General features: G+C 39.8%; 1 pseudogene across 1 annotated transcript; it reads left to right on the top strand.

Annotated features, from left to right (window-relative positions):
* Positions 1–764: 764 nt before the first annotated feature.
* Positions 765–4,316, top strand: LOC145517019 (melanoma-associated antigen B16 pseudogene; annotated as a pseudogene). Its single transcript, XR_014061932.1, has one exon. The product of XR_014061932.1 is annotated as a melanoma-associated antigen B16 pseudogene (transcript).
* Positions 4,317–9,454: the final 5,138 nt, after the last annotated feature.

Below are 9,454 nucleotides of genomic sequence, written 5' to 3'. Positions count from 1 at the left end.
CCCAAGGAGAAATGAGATCATTAATTCCTTTTCCTCTCTCAGAAGAAAGTTGTGGAAGAGAGATATTAACTGGGAAGACTTTGTAAATTCTGGATCTCTTTTGGAAATTGTCACCAGTTACAGTAGCTGAAAAATCTTGTATTAATCAGAAGTCACTTACACACTTGACAAGTAAGCACAATCCCTCAGCTTCATGCACCAATCACTGTCTGCTGAATTCAGTACCAGCTCAGCTGTCTGTGGGAGTAGTTGGAGGCCCTGCAGAAGCCAGCCTGAGCCTGTCTGCTCTTTTTTCACTAGTCTATGTGTTGCTTTAGCATCTTCACAGCCCAAAGCCCTGTTGCACATCACTGGAGCTGGTTTCTGCAAGCTTGCCCTTCAAACATTCCTTCTCCCCACTTTGCTTCTCCATATTCAGCTTTCCTTGCAGAAAGAGTAGATTCATGCAAACTGATGTGTTTCACGACTTAACTGAGTCTGATTATTTGGACTGAATATAGATGATGCTCCAGAGCCTCTTCATGTGGCACATGGCATCGGAAAGCCTGATGATGAGGAGTAAGTCTGTGGACTTTCAATTTGGTACCATTTGTTGTTACATTAAATCCATACTGGTTTTTATTTTTATTTATTCACTTACTGGTCATACCTCACAGTTCGTAGTATCTTAGTTCTCTTACCAGGGGTTGAACCTGGGCCACAGAAGTGAAAACACAAAATCCTAATGACTAATCCACCAAGGAACTTCCTCCATACTATTTTTTTTTTTTAAAAGAAGAAAGACTTTTTCAAAAAATAGATACTTTAATTAATTTATTGATTTGATCAAAGCACCTCACAGGCGGTGTCATACCCTGTGAGTATGGCCAGAGATCCTCTAAATGAAGAAGTGGCTTTGTTGGTGAATTTCTTGCTGCTCAAGTATCAAATGAAACAGCCAGTAACAAAAGCTGATATGATGAATGTTACCATCTACAAGTGTGAAGTCCATTTCCCTGAGATCCTCCAGAGAGCCTCTGAGCACATGGAAATGCTCTTTGGCCTTGATCTGAAGGAAGTGGATCCCATCAACCACTGGTATATCCTTTTCATTAAATTGGGCCTTACCTATGATGGCATGATGCACGGTGAAGCAGGCGTGCCCAAGACTGGGATCCTGATACTTATCCTGGGTGTGATCTTCATGAAGGGCAACTGTGCCACTGAAGAAGAAGTTTGGGAAGTTCTAAATGTGACCAAGATACATTCTGGAAGGAATTACTTCTTCTTTGGGGAGCTCAAGCAGCTCATCACTGAAGATTTCGTGAGAGAAGGATACCTAGAGTTCCGGCAGGTGGCTGGCGCTGATCCTGTGCAATCTGAGTTCCTGTGGGGCCCCAGAGCTCATGCTGAAACCACCAAGATGAAGATCCTGGAGTTTCTGGCCAAGGTTAATGGGACTGACCCAAGTGTTTTCCCATCTCAGTATGAGGAGGCTTTGCAAGATGATAGAGAGAAAAATCAGGCCAGAATTTCAGCCAGGTGTCTCTGCCACTGCAAGTTCTAGTGTTGAGACTAGCAGCTTCTTCCTAAACTAGGGGAGTCAGGGATAGTTTCTTCAAGCATTGTTCAAAGAGGCAGTTAGTGTTCATAGAATTTAGGTCTGAGATGGGACTGAAAAGAAGATAGTATGTATGCCTGTGTGTCACCATTTTGTATATGTAAGTCAAGAATTTTTTCTGTGTATTATTCAAATATTGTTTCTTTTAATATATATTTAATTGCCTTCAAAATCTTCAATTTTATGAATAACGTTGTTTACATACTTAATCTTACAGTGAGACTTAATAGTAAGAATTTTATAAAACATTGTAAAACCATCTTTGCCATCTGGAACAATATAACGTGACATTACTATAGGCATTTACTGGAAATGTGAAGGAAATCAGTATTAAAATAGTTGAGTTCAAGAAACAGAACATGTAAAAGAATTTCAACCCATGGCCTTCATATCTTTTATTAAGTTAAATGAAAAACGCATGAATTTGCTAACGTGCTTATAAATGTATAAGAAATAAAGTTCAATTAGTTAGATCCCCAAAAAAAAATAAAATAAAAAATAAAAGAAGAAAGACTTTTTCAAAAAATAGATACTTTAATTAATTTATTGATTTGGCTGAGTCAAGTCTTAGTTGCGGCACGCAGGATCTATAATTGTGGTGCACAGGCTTCTTCTCTAGCTGTGGCATTGGCTCTGTTGTGGTGTGTGGGCTTAGTTGTCCCAAGGCATGTGAAATCTCAGCTTCTGACCAGAGATTGAACCTGGGCCTCCTGCATTGGGAGTGCACAGTCTTAGTCCCTGGATCACCAGGGACATCCCTACACCTTCTTTCTTGAAGTCCCTTTCCAGTGTCTATGGTACAGAACTCTCCTGGGTTTCCACCTACCCTTCTGTACCTCTGTTCCTCATCTCTTTTCAATTGTTCTTTCCCTGCCCTTTTCTTAAATAATTTTGTTCTTCATATTTATGCCCCAGGACCACTTACTTTTCTCATCCTATATGCTTTTATAAAAAGATACTTTCATTTGTGTTCATGTTTTCAGTTACCATCTATTTGCTGTTGACTCTCAAATTTATATTTCCAACTTATATGTCTTTTTTGAGTTTCAAACCTATATAGCCAACTCCCTACTAAAATGATGTGTCCCAAAGGCAAGGCATATTCAACATGCCTGATAATGAATCCATCCAATTTTCTCCCAAAATGTATTCCTTCTCTGTGTTTTCATTATCCATGCAGGAATTCAATCAGAACCTTGATGTTTCAAAGGGCTGTGTTTTTTATCTGGTGGCTGGCTTCCAACAGGCAGGAAACAGAAGCTGCCAAGCCAGTTAAGGGTTATGTCTGTAGCTGGTGCATCATCACTTCTACTGAATTATATTGCTCAAGCCAGTCATAAGGTTAACACAGATTCAATAGAGTGGAGACATTGGCTACCTCATTATGAGGGAGTGTCAAGTTCATATTGCAAAAGACTATGTGGAGTGGGAGGTATTATTGTGACCATCTTTGGAAAATGCAATTTGCAACAACGGCAAAATCAGAAATCAAATTCAGACTCGACAAACTGCAAAGCCAAAGCACTTAATCACGAAGTTACATTGCTTCACATGTTCAGAAGTTACATTGCTTCACTTCTGAAAAATAACTGAAATAAAGGAATATTGGAACTCCTCAATCATTAGTTAATTATTCATTCATGTATTCATCCAATACTGTTAACAACAAACTCAGGTGCTGTTTGGGTGCACACAGTATTGTATAGAGTAGACAAGTCACTGGTCCCCTGCAGCCTAGAATCTATTCTTCCAACATTGCATAAGTAGTTTCATTTTAAATCAATGGAATTAGAATCAGTTGTTTTTAAGGGGCAGGAACAACCCGTTTTTGATCCTTATGGAATGTTGGAATAAAGCCCTACAGGGAACAAAGGCCTACAAAGAGTCTAAAATTGAAGCTTGACGCAGTCAAAGTTTATAACATTGTACAATGTTTAGACCTTTTGGTGTGGCGGGTATACAGGGGAGATTGTACATTTTAAATATTTACAGCTGATGAATATTTTTCAGTATATGCCAGTACTTGACACATAGCAGCTTGTAGGAAAAAAATGCTTGAATTCAACATTCAAGTGAATTAATTACACATCCTGTCCCAGGGTCAAACAGTGGTGCTGGCTACATGGCCAACATTTGGTAGGCCAGTTGCCGAAACAATCAGTTGGCTCACTGTGCAATCCAATTCCCTCATTAAGACAACTGGAACAATAACAATGAAATCAGATTGACTCTATGGAAATCTAATCAATTGCTCTACAATCAGATATAACAGCTCTCCAATCAAATTAATTTAATTTTATTTGGTTTAGTTAAGCAACATAGGCACAACATTCATGGGGTGCCTGTTCTCTCCTCATACACAGCATGACCTAATATCAGCATCTGAAGGGACCCTAAGGGCTCTGATTGTATGCTTCTTGTCATGTGGTAGAAAGTGGAGACAGCACACAAAGTCGCTAAATCAAGGTGGTGTGTCTCTCTGCGGTGCTCAGTGTAGATTTGGAGGGGGGTTATTTACAAATTTAAATGAATACAGATGCATCATGGAATATGTATTACTCAAGATAGATCAGATTATGCTCTGATAACAACTTCCAATCTTGTTGACTTAAAGCAAAAAAGCTTATTTCTCATTCACAGAACACATCCATGACAGTCATCTGGGGCCTGTGTTTCATTTTTTCATTATAGGATCTGGATTGAAGGAGCAGCTTCTCTGTAGAACTTTGTCTGTTGTCTTAGGGAAGGAAAAGACAACTACAGAAAATCATGATTAGTTATTAACACAGTCATCTAGAGGGCTTTCCTGGTGGCTCAGTGGTAAAGAATCGGTCTGCAATGCAGGAGATGCTCAGGAGCTGTGGGTTCGATCCCTGGGTTGGGAAGATCCCCTGGAGAAGAGAATTGCAACTCACTCCATTATTCTTGCCTGGACAATTCCATGGATGGAGGAGCCTGGCAAGCTACAGTCCATGGGGTCACAAAGAGTAGGACATGAGTGGGAACCACCCCCACCCCCCAACACACACACGGCCATCTGGAATGGCCCCTGTCATGTCCACACACACCTCACTGGCCAAAGCATGTTATAGAGCCCCACTTATCTTCAAAGAGGGGCAGGATAGTGCAATCCTACTATGTGTCCAGAAGAATTGCAAATATTTTGTGAGCAGTATTAACATCTACAACAGAATGGGGTGCAAATTTCATGTACACTTCAGGATGAAACACAAGATTTTGAAGAAGTTTCTTGCAATCTATGTGCATCTACTCAAATGTTGATTGAATAGGGGAATCCTAGAGAATGATACCTACATGCTTAAAGTTGTTAGTGAACCAGGCAAACCAAAAGCTGACAGGGCCAGGTTTGTAACCAAGAGTTTATCCTCAAGGCAGTCAGGCTAGAAGGCAGGAGGGCAAGACTCAGATCTGCCTCCCCAGAGGTGAGGGGTTTGATATGCTTATGGGATAAATGAGCCAGGTGGTCTTAGGCAAGAAAGGGGATTGAAGGTGGGGAAAAGGTGAACCATTGTTCTTCATGTCTTCATGGGGTGCATGTTCAAAAATGGAGGTGTTCAGCATGACCTGAAGGTGGAGTTTTTATCCCTTTGACATCAAAAGGTCACTCATCAGCCGCTGGTGCAGTCCCAGCTTTGGAGTCGGAGGACCCAACCAGTTTTGACCTGTTTGAACTGGGCAGGAGCTGACTTCAGTTTCTGAAAAACAACTTAAGCCCCTGCCCACCACACACCTGCATTACTGTAGAGAACCATATGTGGAAGACGTTATCTATAGGGGTGGTTAAGAAGTCTGGTTATAGATTACTTAAGCTACATGAAGCTTGGAGGATATGCAATTAAAGAAAGAAGGAAGAAAAAAAAAGAAAAAAACCACCAACTTGCTCAATTAGCAAAGGCACGTTAAAAACAGAGGGGTTTTTAATAAGCCATTCCCTTATCTGCTGTTCAGTAAGGTACACTCAAGGACTTCTATAAAGACACAAGCTTCTATTCCCCCTATGGGAAACATTTCAAAGTGCTTCATTTTATCTTAAAATTTATAAGTGCACATTCATTCCCTTACCTTTTAACATTAGTCTAAATGGATATCTAGGAAAATGGGTTTCTTGACTGAGATTCCTTACAGTCTAATGTCCCTGAGTGCTTTCTCTATGTGAGAATCTAAAGCCATAGGCTTTCTTGGGTTTCAAAATCACTGCAGATGGTGACTGAAGCCATGAAATTAAAAGATACTTGCTCCTTGGAAGAAAAGCAGTGACAAACCTAGACAGCATATTAAAAAACAGAGCCATTACTTTACTGACAAAGGTCCTTCTAATCAAACCTATGTATGGTTTTTCCAGTAGTCATGTATGGATGTGAGTTGGACCATAAAGAAAGCTGAGTGCTGAAGAATTGATGCTTTTGAACTGTGGTGTTGGAGAAGACTCTTGAGAGTCCCTTAGACAGCAAGATCAAATCAGTCATATCTAAAGAAAATCAGTCCTGAATATTTATTGGAAAGACTGATGCTAAAGCTGAAGCTCCAAAACTTTGGCCATCCAATGTGAAGAGCTGACTCATTCGAAAAGACCCTGATGCTGGGAAAGATTGAAGGCAGGAGGGGAAGGGGATGACAGAGGATGAGATGGTTGGATGGCATCATCAACTTGATAATTTTTAATTCAATTATGTACAAAAGGCACAAGCAGATTTGGGAATGATACAACTCAAATGGAGGGAACAGAAACGCAAAAGTATAGCAAAGAGTATACAGGCCACTAGTCTCAGGACACGTTTGGGCAAGCTCTGGGAGTTGGTGATGGACAGGGAAACCTGACATGCTGCAGTCCATGGGGTCGCAAACAGTCGGATACGATTGAGCAACTGAACAGAACTGAAAGCCACAGGCAAAGGGATCTGAATGAAAAGTCCTTCAGGATATTTTAAAATTCTTGTACCATCTTCATTGTCTCTTCCACACATTATTTGGAAGCAACTTTCAAATGAAACTTCTTGCATTTAAAAAATATTTCCCAAGCTTTTAACTTGCCTTTTCAGCATTAAAATAAAATGCTGAAACAGTGAAAATAAATTCACTGTTTATTTAAAAAAATTTCAGCCCTGAGCACCCTGCCCCATTCATTGAACCTGGACTGGCAATCTATTTCACATATGGTAATATACATGTTTCAATGTTATCCTCTCAAATCATCCCACCCTCGCCTTCTTCCACAGAGTCCAACAGTCTGTTCTTTACATCTGTGTCCCTTTTGCTATCTCGCATATGGGATGGGGAACACATGTACACCCATGGCTGATTCATGTGAATGTATGGCAAAAACCACCACAATATTGTAAGGTAATTAGCCTCCAATTAAAATAAAATAAAATAAATTAAAAAAAAAAGAAATCTAAAAAAAAAATACAGATAGGACTCATCCTTGCATATCTGCATCAGTATAGTTTTCATAGAAACAACATCTTTACTTCTTTTTCCAGTTATATTCTATGCATTTACATAATTTTTAATTCAGTTATGTGCTTAGAGTTAAGTACAAAAGGCACAAACAGGTTTGGGAATGATACAACTCAAGTGGAGGGAACAGAAATGCAAAAGCATAGCAGAGTGTATACAGGCCACTAGTCTCAGGCATTCCTGAACACCAGATAGTACATTTTCAATAACAAATGGAGGGTGCTTGATGATAATCTGATAATTGTTAAAAGAACTTGTACTAAACTTCGGGTGCAAAAGTCCAATATCTTCATATCACAGTCAATGATCCTAAAGTCCAGAGCCTATAAACTACTTAAATCCATTCATTCATTCACGAATTCATTTATTCACTGATACATTCATAAACAATAGAGTATAGTGGATAAGTACACAGATTCTAGCACCAGACAACTGCCTGGATTTGAATTTCAGTTATGCTATGTGACCTGTGGCAAGTCTCTTCGCTTCTCTTTTTCTCAGTTCCCCTAACTGTAAAATGGGGAGAAGAGGACCTACCTCACAGGGTTGTTATCAAGATTAAAGGAGATAATGGATTTAGTTAACTTATGATAAATGCATACATTAAATAAATATTTGCTGAGCAAATGTTGTTTAGTCACTAAGTCATGTCTGACTCTTTCGTGGCCCCATGGACTGTAGTTCTCCAGTCTCCTCTGTCGCTGGGATTTCCTAGTAAGACTACTGGAGTGGGTTGCCATTTCCTTTTCTAGGGGATCCTCATGACCCAGGGATCAAACGCTAATGTCCTGCATTTGCGGATGGGTTCTTTACCACTGAGACACTAGAGAAGCACTGAGTAAATACCATGTGCCAAGTTTTGGGTTAGTGATGGAAGAGAGAAAGCTGAATGACAGCACAGTCATTTCTCTTGTAAGGTTAATAGTTTAATGTGAAGAGACAGATATTACATAAGTAAGTTTTGAAATAATTAGGTACAGTTAGTTACATTTTATGAGGAAGTATGGATGACAGGAATGAGCCTTTCCTCGCCACATCTTCAGATATTAGTAGACGCTGGCACATACTAAGTTCAACAGAATACTTCTGGAATGAATAATGAATAAATAAATATATGAATTACCCAAAGAATAATACTCATTCAGTGGATGAGGAAGTACTGAAACTGAAGACATGTAATTTCTAGTGTTTCTAGTTCACGAAGATGCCTTTTTTAAACAGGTTTTCTAAGATTTAAATTTAGATAACTAGATTCAGAATTTGAATTTTTATATGACATCAGCACTATACTTACACATGTAGGAAAAATGCAAGTAGAGTATCATTATACGTTTGAACCATTATTTTTATGTGCTTTAAAATGAATTTCTTTATTGGTAGAATGTTAACTTTCTGAACTGTAGGAGTCTTTTAACTAGCAAGGGACGTTATTGAATGGTAAATGAATGCTAAAATGTAAAATGTCTTGTTGCCCCCAAAACAACCAAACAGACCCACCATTTAGCAGATCTCTGAGGCCTTCTGTAACTTTGATGACAAACTCATGCAAGAAAAGTTGGGACCTGTAGAATTCACGGAGGAGAAGGGGACGGATGCACCATTCTGGGGAGCTCAGTTTTAACAGAGAGTTTACTCCCTATTGGGGCTTCCCTGGTAGCTCAGCTGGCAAAGAATCCGCCTCCTGTGCAGGAGACCCTGGTTTGATTCCTGGGTCGGGAAGATACCCTGGAGAAGGGAAAGGCTACCCATTCCAGTATTCTGGCCTGGAGAATTCCAAGGACTGCATAGTCCATGGGGTCACAAAGAGTCGGACACGAGCGACTTTCACTTTCACTTACTCCCTATAGGGCTTCCCTGGTGTCTCTGACAGTAAAAAGCTGCCCATAATGTGGCAGACCGGGGTTCGATCCCTGGGTCAGAGTATCCTTGCCTGGAAAATTTCATGGACAGAGGAACTTAGGGGGCTACAGCCCATGGGATTGCAAAGAGTTGGACATGACTGAGCAAATAACACTTTACTCCCTATAAACATGACACAAAAATTTTAAATGGCTTAGAAATGTTTTCAAGATGCGTTACATTCTTCCCAGATTCCTTTAATGGAATATTCTGGAAATACAGCATGTCCATTTGTAGCATGGTTGGTTAGAGCTGAAGAAATCTCTCCGACTGAATTTGTGAAGAAGAGAGTGGGCAGCCCTACTGTTTCTATTTGCCTCTCTCTCTCCCATCTTTTATAATCTCTCAGCTATGTAAAATGAGACGTGAGTGACATTGGCCAAATGTATTTCCTGATCTATCTACATAATGACCCCATTACCTGTTAAGTGTGACTGCATTTAGGGACATCACAGGGCAGAATATTTAATATTTGCA

The sequence above is a fragment of the Giraffa tippelskirchi genome, chromosome 8 (genome assembly GCF_054371585.1).
Source record: "Giraffa tippelskirchi isolate mGirTip1 chromosome 8, T2T-mGirTip1v1.2.pri, whole genome shotgun sequence".
Taxonomy (NCBI): domain Eukaryota; kingdom Metazoa; phylum Chordata; class Mammalia; order Artiodactyla; family Giraffidae; genus Giraffa; species Giraffa tippelskirchi.
This window is presented reverse-complemented; position numbering and strand designations above follow the sequence as displayed.